A 10,648-nucleotide genomic window follows, 5' to 3' on the forward strand; every position below is an offset into this window, starting at 1 on the left:
ACCCCCGCCCCACCCCACACACAAAAAAACACACATTCATGCACAAAGACATGGGCAAAGACCAAAAATTTGTTTTGGACAAAACTAATTTTTATGCCACATGGATTTGGTCACCAGCGCATTCTGCACATGCGCGCCCCCATTCTGGAGACAGGGCGCATAACGTCACATACCGCACACGTCTGTTGGGGGGACAATTTTCTGTTCTTGCCTCGGGCGCAAAAGGAGCTAGCCACGGCTCTGTAGAGATCCTAGACATCCAGGATCTAGACAACAGGCATAGACTCCAGAATCACCAGACCCTTTTTAGCATCCCAGTGTAGATCCATTTGTGGCTCATTGAATAGGATTTTAAGTAACAGATGAGCATGAAGTGAACACAAATCCTCAGCAGGAGAGACCCCATCCATGCTCCTGAGGTCCTCTAGGTTCCAGGCACCTTCAGTAGCCATCATCTTTCCTGGTTCTCCACCTCTGACAACAGCACAGTTCTACTCCCATAATTGAGGCCTAGTGAATCTCTTCCTGCACTCCAACCTCTGCCCACCCCAAGGCCTCAGGCCTAGCTTGGGGGGCAGGCTGGACAGCACCCAGTCCTAGACTAATCCAGGTCTGTTCCCCTGGTTATATGTTATATGTACCCTATCCCAGCATGCAACACTGGTTGAGAGAAACGCAATGATTGGCTGTTCTACTGTATACACACTCAGTGTTCTTCATTGGTTGTCCCACTCCACAGCTGAGTCGCACTCCACCCAGGTAGGTACTGTCAATGCCAGACACCTGGAATTAACCAGATAAATGCCAACTATAATGCAGCCAGACTGACTACAGCTCTGTCAATCACTAAATTTCTGGTAGCTACCTCACAGAAGGTGATGGGGGCTACAGAATATTATTGTAATGCCTGGGGGGCGGGAGTGGGGAAAAAAGAAAATGAAGACCTGACAGACATTTGTAGATTTTCCCTGCTGGTGGCTATTAGCATTTCAGACAATCATTCAGAAACCTAAAAAAAATGTTCTGTAGATAAATGGGGAAAAAAATTCTGACTGGTGCGGAAGTGATGTAATATACATCACTTCCTGAATTCGGGGACTGGAGAGGAGATCAGAGGGAGATCCCCTACTGATCTCCTTTTGATCTCTGGTGCCAGAGCCGCCATGCGGGTCCCAGACGCCCGGGGCATGGCAGATCTCGGGACCGGTGACGGCAGGGGGGGCGCACATCCGCACCTAATACAAGCGATCAGGCTGTTTACATACAAGCATTCCTCTATCGCTGGCTGTTTACATTTTTGACAGTTTCCCCACGTGTGTGCGTGCCGAGCGTCACACACGAGTGGGGGCGGGGAGGGGCGTTTTAACAAGCCCACCATCCTATACAAGGCTCCGGTCCAGAGGTTTAGGTATGGCCAATGGACGGGAAGTGGTTAAAGTGGAAGCAAAATGTGTTTATTAAAAAATTGCTAATGGGCAGGTTTTGATAGCAAAGACTGTGTAAAGGTGGTCAGATGGAAAAAGTGCAACAGATTGGCCCAGGTGGAGATTACTCCAGCCACACAGTTAAGAGTAGATGGAGGAATCTGTTGCACCTTTTCCATCTGACCACAGAAAATCTGCAGATAATTGTAAGGTGTAGTGTAGTTTCTTCTACCAAAAAAGCTCTTACCTGCCTATCAGCAATTTTTTCTTTTTTTTTAGTGCACAATAACCATGCACAGGAGTTGCATCATTTTTTTTTGGTCAGGCAGGGTATTAGCTGAACAGGATAGCCAGGGCTTATGTACTCCATTGTCACTGAAAACCTGACATAACTGCACTGAAGCTCAGCTGTCAACATTCTTCCTGAATGTATTTAGTGAGGCAGGTGGTGAGTCCTTTGAAAGTGCGTCAGACTGTCTCTTTCAAGTATCAAGCCATGACATCTGTTAAAAAAACAACTAGAATATAGAGAAGTAAAACATCCCCAACACCGGAATGCAGAACATTGTATTTGTCATGGCAGCAAGTATCTTCTTGTGCATTTCATGCTCTATATAGCACATTTTCAATAAACACAAAGGTGTGTGTCTACATGCACTCTAACACCTAAAAATCAAGAACCTGCTTACACCTGTTACATTAATCCTTTTTCCACAGTTCTCCCACTACTGTTCTTTTCATATTACATAGCAAGGGTGTTTCACTCATCACATCCACATCCAAGTTATGTGCTACTCTGGGGTCTATTCACTCAGCTGCCATAGGCAGCTGAGTGAATGACCGACATAAAGCAAAGTGAGCCGAACGCTGTTCGGCTATTCACTTCAGGCTGGTACGGCTGATTTCAGCCGTATACCGGCTGAAATCAGCAGCTGCAGAAGGAGTTTGTCTCAGCCGATCCAACATCTGGATCGCCTAAGCCGAACCTATGGCAGGCTACTCACTGCTGTTCGGCCTATTCTTATAGATGCCGAACAGCAGTGAGTGAATAGCCGAATGCCGCTGAGCTTTCTGAATTCGGCCAAAATTTCAGAAATTCGGAGATTCGGATGTATCCGAATTCCAAATTACAGCTAAAGCGAATGCAAACAAATCTGAAATTCGTTAGCGGTAGTCTGGACAAAATTTCGTTTATTGGACGAAATGTTGTTGCAGCAAAATGACATTAGAAAAAAAGGTCCCCCCCAAATTCATACCTAAATGGTCTGGTATGAATTGGGGTGGAACCTCATGCTTTTTTTTCATCTTCTGCAGACTGAAAAAAAACAAAAGGCCCCCCCCTCAAATGTCACTTTGCTGCCACAAACGAAAACGAAACAAACGTTCGACCGGAATACCACTAACAAATTTCATCCGAATCCTGAAACTAATTCAATTTCAGACCCGAATCCGAAAAACAAAATACTGTAATGCAAAATCCGAAACGAAACAAATTTTTTGCTGGTGCACATGTCTAATTATTATTATACAGGATTTATATAGCGCCAACAATTCGCTCAGCGCTATAGTGGAGACAGTACAGTTACACTACAATTTACATTACAGTTTCCGAACAATAGGGTTGGGAGGGCCCTGCTCGTGAGAGCTTACAATCTAGTAGGAGGGGCAAGTGATACAAAAGGTAATAATTGTTTGCCTTTTACTTCCTCCAATAACTCAGTCCAGTTATGGTGATATGAGATAGACTTCCCTGAAGAGATGGGTTTTTAAGGATCGCCTAAAGGTGGGAGATAGGTGGACAGAATGGGGTAAGGAGTTCCAGAGGATGGGAGACATTCTGGAGAAGTTCTGGAGGCGAGCGTGGGAGGAGGTAATTCGAGAGCTAGAGAGCAGGAGGTCTTGAGAGGATGGTTTGAGTGATATTTTGAGATGAGGTCAGTGATGTAGGTTTGGGCGTTCCCTCCTCTTTCTGTCTTTTATTACTCTCTCTATACCATGTAATTTTAGAAAGGATGTGTTTGATCCATTCATCTCTATAGACTGCCTTAAAGCTTTACATTTCTATCATTTGTGGTGTTTTACACGTTCTATTACAATGGCATTTACTAAATGTTAACGTGTATGTACAATGATTTTATTTGGTTCCTTTTGTTATGTTAAATATATAATCACATTTATTTTTTCTTATCGGGTTGATCCTTCCAGAAATCTTGTCAGCCGAAAACTTCCTGTGTTCTCTGACCTGTGCTGCACCTTTTGTTAATTATATTGTTCCCAGCTATCTCTTGAAAATGATAGAATCCCTTTTGTCTAAGTTATGTAGAAAAGGAGATGGGGAGGTCTCTGTAGTCCAGTCCTAAGGTGACAATGTTGCTTCTCCAAAGGTAAAGTATCTTGAGTGAGTGTTATCACCCTAGTACAGGAAATGTGTTTCTGGCAGGATCAGCAAGTGAAATAAAAGCCCTACTGCATCTGTATATCAGTATAATACCTCCTTTTGTATACACAACCACAAATAATGAGAGGTCTGTACCTTTTTGAATATGTAAAGTAAAGATGTTATTGAGAAACAAAAAGGGTAGGGATCAGAACTAAACGGAGACACCACCCCTAGGTATAAGCATAAATACAAAAAAAGAAAGAGAAAGACGGGGCTTTATAGGTGACTCATGAACAATGCGGTTTAAACATAATGTCACATATCTCATTTTATATAGTAAAATTCATATTTAATAACATAGTTCCATGATTAGCAGAAATTAACACATACAGGACATACCACACATTTAAAAGCAGGACCATTCAATATATAAGCAACATGTCACCTCTAGGGATCTGTACAAATTCATATTGTGCAAAATAGCAATAATTGGCCTTCTTGATTTTATAATAAATACATAATAAATTAGATCAGTCAATGTATAATTCTTCAGATCAGTCACTATATTGATATATAATTTCATTTTGTTAAGTATTCCAATCAAGAATCTGTACGTTTCCATTCTTCTACGCGTTTCGCTAAAAAGCTTCCTCAGGAAGATAAGAGGCTGCCTGTAATATTTAAGTATCAAAATGTAACTATGTATGGCTATCCTAAAGTTAACAGAATCATTTAATTCACATATTGAACATACAATAAATAATGAAAAAACATAACCTTTTTGAGGGTCTTAGTGGTGAACCGGTCCGCAACCCCAGTAGGCCAACATCCACCGCACAGAGGACATGGGGACTGAGGGACGCATAGGGGCGATAGGGACAGGAGGCTAGTTTCCGTCCGTCCATACTGGAAATTATAATAAGATAATATGTTGTATACATACAACACTGGGACTAATCACACATGATTCACATTCTCCCTTGATATAAGTATAAACGTATAAATATCTAAAAAATACATATTCATTTATGTGTTTTCAGTGCATTCCAGGGTGTTTGCATGCATTTTTGGTGCGTTCCAGAACAGAAAAAATAGGGCATGCTGCAGTTTTTCCACATGCTCTGGAATTGAATGCTGTGATGTGAACTAGAGCCCCAAATACGATTGGAATACATTGGATGCAGTTTTGATGCGTTCTGTAACTGCTCTGCTCTGCACTTGGTGTGAACAAGCCCTTCCTCTCACTTTCTGTTCTAAAGAACAAACTTATGCCAGACAGGAAGTGAGGAGAAAGCTGCAACAGGGAAACTGATAACAAACAATAAAAAGCTGACGAGGTCCAGCCTTCCCCTACGCTACTTATAACAAAATATTTTCTCAGTGTTGCTGTTTGACAGTTCCCCTTACTTGCCGTCTGGTGAAAATGTTGTCCCTAATCAGGGACAACATTTTCACCAGAAAATGGAGCCCTGACAGGGGTTCTAATCCTTTTCCACTTTTTGCAAAACTTAAAAAAAATATCCCTTTTTATAAAGTTCATATCCTTTAACAGTCACATACACCAACTAGTTAACCCATTGTTGTGTCATATGATATCATTTATAGTCCTCTTCTACATGTATGCGCATGCCATGTTTTCCTGAACAATTATTGTACTTTCTCTTGCAGACTGACCAGCGTGCATTACAACAATGATAAAAGCCCAGAAGATAGTAATCCCTCTGCTTCTTTTGGTAGCTATTGGCTTCTTCTACAAAGCCACCATTAAAGATAAATCCATATACTATGTATCTATTTTATCTGAAAACAATATAGTCAAATCTTTCAAGACAAAGCTGTTACCATCCCAGGAAAATGATGACATTCTACCCACACCTGCAGAAACAACAACAACTTCTGAAGTGTTAAGTGCAAAGGATGCTAAAAGCCAAGATGAGGACAAAATCCCATTGGAAAGGAAATCTTTTGAAACTACCCCAACAATAAATATTCCCTCTCAACGTTTAAGTCCATCTGAAGCTTTAAAAACTGGCGATGGTATCATATTTGTGGAGACCACAGATAAATTGCCGCCATCATCACTGGTGTTATGTGTCATTGAATCAGCAGCTCAGCACTACCCTGACAAACCAGTGTTTTTTTTACATGAAAGGACTGACTGAAACTAATGCAGAGCAAGTAACAAAGGAACACCTTTCAATGTTTTCATCTATTAAGAATGTCCACTTCTTACCTCTAAACATGGAGTCGATTTTGGCAGATACACCACTTCTCTCCTGGTATCGAAAAGTAAGCTGTTTTAATATTGTGTCTATCACACAGAAAACAATTTAAACTTGTATTCATTCTGCAACAAAGGTTTTAACTGGGTCATCTTGTTCTTCACTTTTATGCAGAAGAGAAATCCTTTAAGTCACATTCTCGCTGCATGAAACATGGTGCAAGGACGAATGACACTTGAGTACAACATAGTATGAATGAAAGGGAATTTCCTAGTTGCATGGTAATGTGCTTTTATGATAAGTTGTGTATACCACACACTGTATATACACTGACATATACTGCATTCAGGTTTTCAAACTCAGTTTATGGGCAATGAGCGATGGAAACTTGGCAAAACAAATGGAGAACTCAGTGAGGGTGTAGAGGAGACTGTGAGCTTATGTGATATCTTATGTCAAGAACAAAAGGCAGCTTAAAACTACCAGGTGATAATGACACTGTTAAAGTGTTTGAAAATCCTAACTATGCACTTTTCCTATTAGTATATTTTGCAGGCCAAAAGGAAACAATTTGAAAGCATTTTGTTATCTCTGTTTGATTAGTGCAAACAAATACCTTTTTTATCCTGCCAGAAATCTTGTAAACTGGTAACATACTCACTTCCTCTGCTATTAATCATTTCGTTTTGTTCCCAGTTATCTTTGTGGACTACATAATGCCTTCCCCTATGTTATTTAAGGGAAGGGTGTGTAGGACAGGAAATACATGACTATCAGAAAAAAATAAGAAAAAGAAAACCCTCAAAGGAGAAAACAAATGCAGCCACCACATCGAAGCACTGATATGTATTGGTCTGCAATATATTGCATTGTTCTTGGGTTTAAATTCAAGAATTTTGGGTGTAGAGATCCAGAAACACAAGTTTGATTCCTTAATGGCATAGAGAAATACAATATAAAACCTCTAATGCTGTCTGGGTATAGGAAACAGACTTGAGTAGTTCTAGGTGAAGTCTTACAATGCTTCTCTGAAGAAGACTTGCACGCACTCAATTGCAGTACAAGAAGAGTCCATGTAAAAACCGATGCAACTGTCCCGATAGAAAAAGTTTCTAGATGAAGGGGTGGAGAGCATTTCAATGATTTCCAGACGCCAACTTAATATGAGATCTGTTAGATCAAGAAATATATATTATAAGCTATGCATAATCCAGAGTCTGCAATTCAGGATAAGAAACAAACAAGTACTGAGGGAAAGTATGAAGGGCATTATGTTACTGGAATTTCCATAAATCTGACAATATCCATTAGGAGGAGAATGGGATACTGTTTCTAGAACCGGAAACTTCCAATAAACTAGAACATGGAAGCATCTCGTGAGAAGTTACCTAGCATTCAACAATGGGGAAGCTAGGAGCACTTTGCACTTTGGTGGAAGTCAATGCTGAGACAAGGGCCTGAATCCCTGGAAAGCTCAAGTCAAGAACCAATAGGGTGCAGTAATCTGATAGACTCTATAGAAGAAGGAGGGGGAGCTGGGCAAACTAGGCTCCAGTAGGGGGGGGGGGGCGGCAAACAAGGCTCCAGTAGTCTAAAATAGGTGGACAAAGTTCCAGAGTGTGGAGAGTCTAATTAATTAAAGGTTAAATACAATGAGGGTAAGGACCAGTTGTCCAGGAATTCCTTATCTATGGGTAAATACTGCCTCTTGAGTGTGTCCGATTTACTAATGACCCAATTGAAAATGGTTCCCACAGGAGTAGGCTGTGAAAGTTCTGATCTAGAGTCAGAAATAATGGTGAAGTCCACAGGTATACTTGAGAGAAGTGCCTATATGGCCAAAGAGGAAGTAGTGGAAAGCTCTGAATGTTTGCAAGCAGACTGGTTCATTAATCACATGCAAGCTGCCAAAGTCAGAAGTGGAGATTGGAGGACTAGTAGATCTAGCGGAGGTAGCAGGTTCAGGTCAGAGAAGCTGGTGATAAGGATGAACATACAGTATATAATTAGGGGTTCCAGCATTTTAACTTCAGACATTGTCTTCAACAAGGAAAACTCTAATTTGGCCCGAAAAATACAACTAAAAATACAACTTCAATAGAACCTTGCCAGATATTAACAGTTCTCATACAATGTATACCTAATTTTGTTACAAACAGTACATTTTTATTAAAACATAATAAAAGCATGATAACAAATCTTGAGTAGCAACATTTCATATAAAATACAATATCCAGAGAGATCCAGAGAGATGGTCTTGTTTATCAACTGGACCAATTACCAGTCTGATTCTTACTACCATGCATGCAATGTTTCTATATTTAATACATACAATCCATATATGTTGGGCTGTATCAGATGCTGGTATTATCAGAAGATGAGAAAAGCCTTAATGTGTTTCGCACAAATTTTGCAATCTATTGCTTCTTCAGGAGGCTCTCAGGTAAGTTATATTATATAGCTGTTGGAACAAAAGGTAGCATAAGCACACAAGATATGTACATAGTTCTTCCCTGTACAATAATTTATATACCTTTTAAAACTGAATATTATCAAGTTCCCTAAATAGATTCCAGATGGCAGTAAAAACCTCAGTCCTGGTGGACATGGAGACTAAGGGGAGAGCCAGAGAAAGGAACCTGAGATAAGAATGTCTGTGAAGAAAATTGTGTATCAAAATATATATCTAAAGGAATCATTACTGACATTAATATGCATTCTGCCTAACAATAACAACTCCTATACTTGGCAAGTGGACTCTTCAACTAGGGTTTCCTGTCCTTGCATTAGGGCCTCCTTGATTCAGGTGTCTCCCATAGTTGCCAAGAAGAAACCAATCTTTGTTACTTATGCAGATGGCATGTCTGGGTATAGATGTTGCAATGGTACTTCAGCGGTCAATAGGGTAGAGCCACACCACTGGCTCACCCTGGGAGGGGAACATCACCAGTGGCAGTGCCCCATCCCAACAGCAAAGCCACTGCATTGCACACTTCTGGGAGAACTCCCCACAGCCACCCCTAGGGAGTGAACATGAGTATATGCATCCTAATACTGGGAAGGAACAGGTGTAGGGGCCCCATCCCTGAGTAATAAATACAGAGTGAAGTGCTTCACCGCCCCTCTCCCTCCAATAAGGATGTCCCCATTGACTGGGCATCTATACCCAGATCTACCATCTACATAAGTAACTTGGGGATTCGTTTCTACTTGGCAACTTTGGGAGACTCGAGTATCAAAGAATCTTGTCTTGAAGCAGGAACAGAAAACCCTAGCTGAGTCCGCACTGGCCAAGTATAGAGTTGTTATTGTTAGGCCAGCGGCCATGCATAGTAATGCCAGTAATGATTCCCTTAGATATATATTTATATACAGTTTTCTTTACAGACATTCTTATTATCTATGGTTCCTTTATCTGGCTCTCACCTTTTAGTCTCCATGTCCACACAGACTGAGATTCTTACTACCATCTGGGATACATTTAGGTATTCTTGACCATATTCCATTTTAAAATCATATGAATTATTTGTTCAAGGAAGATATGTTGGGAAGAACCTATGTGCGTACCTTTTATGTACGCTTCCTCTTGTTCCAACAGCTATATGTTGTAATATAATATGACTTACCCGAGAGCCTCCTAAAAAAGCAATAGATTGCAAAGTGTTTGTCAAACACATTGCAAAACACAAGGGGAGAGCCAGAGAAAGTTACATGAGATAATAGGTCTTCTGGCTATACCAGCATTTGATACAGGTGAAACTCGAAAAATTTGAATATCGTGCAAAAGTTAATTGATTTCACTAACACAACTTAAAAGGTGAAATTAATATATGAGATAGACTCATTACATGCAAAGCAAGATAGTTCAAGCCGTGATTTGTCATAATTGTGATGATTATGGCTTACAGCTCATGAAAACCCCAAATCCACAATCTCAGAAATTTTTTGCCAGTGTGGGCAGGTGCCAAGTCCTGCTGGAAAATGAAGTCAGCATCCCCATAGAGCTCGTCTGTGGAAGAAAGCAAGAAGTGCTCCAAAATCTCCTGGTAGACGGCTAAGTTGCATTAGTGAAATAAATGAACTTTTGCACGATATTCTAATTTTTCGAGTTTCACCTGTATATCCTAACTAGGGATGGTCTCAATGTTGTTCGACTCGAACTTCCGGTAGTCAGGTGCAAGACTTTACCCAATCACAGCATAGTGCACTGTGAGAGCCATGATTCATGAATCATGGCTCACACAGCTAAGTCCTGTCAGGTGCCGGACAAATGTAAACAGTTGGTGGCGGAGCTCAATTGTTTATATTTTGCCGACATCTGTCAGAATGCCATTCTGCATTGGGAGTTCGTCGCAAGTGGACGGGTCAGCGGGCGTCAGGGTTTTTTAAAATGATTATTTCTATTTATTTTGTATTCATTTTTGTTTCTTTTTTACCCCTTACTCATTCACAAGGAGGGCACATCTGAGTGCCCCTTTATTAAAGGGGTACTCCAATGTGAATAAGCCCCTGCCTGCATCCCCACAACCAACGCCCCAGAGCTTGAGGGGAAGATGCCCTTGTCTCCTTCAGCATGGGGAGAAGGTGCTTTTCCAGGGGCAACCCTGGAAAAGCACCCCCAA

At 40.9% G+C, this 10,648-nt stretch overlaps 1 pseudogene; it reads left to right on the forward strand.

Moving 5' to 3' along the window:
- The first annotated feature begins 5,495 nt into the window (after positions 1–5,495).
- LOC108801890 overlaps positions 5,496–10,648 on the forward strand; it is a 6,961-nt pseudogene continuing 1,808 nt past the window's right edge.

Source organism: Nanorana parkeri, unplaced genomic scaffold (genome assembly GCF_000935625.1).
Source record: "Nanorana parkeri isolate BGI_ZX_2015 unplaced genomic scaffold, ASM93562v1 scaffold2547, whole genome shotgun sequence".
Classification (NCBI taxonomy): domain Eukaryota; kingdom Metazoa; phylum Chordata; class Amphibia; order Anura; family Dicroglossidae; genus Nanorana; species Nanorana parkeri.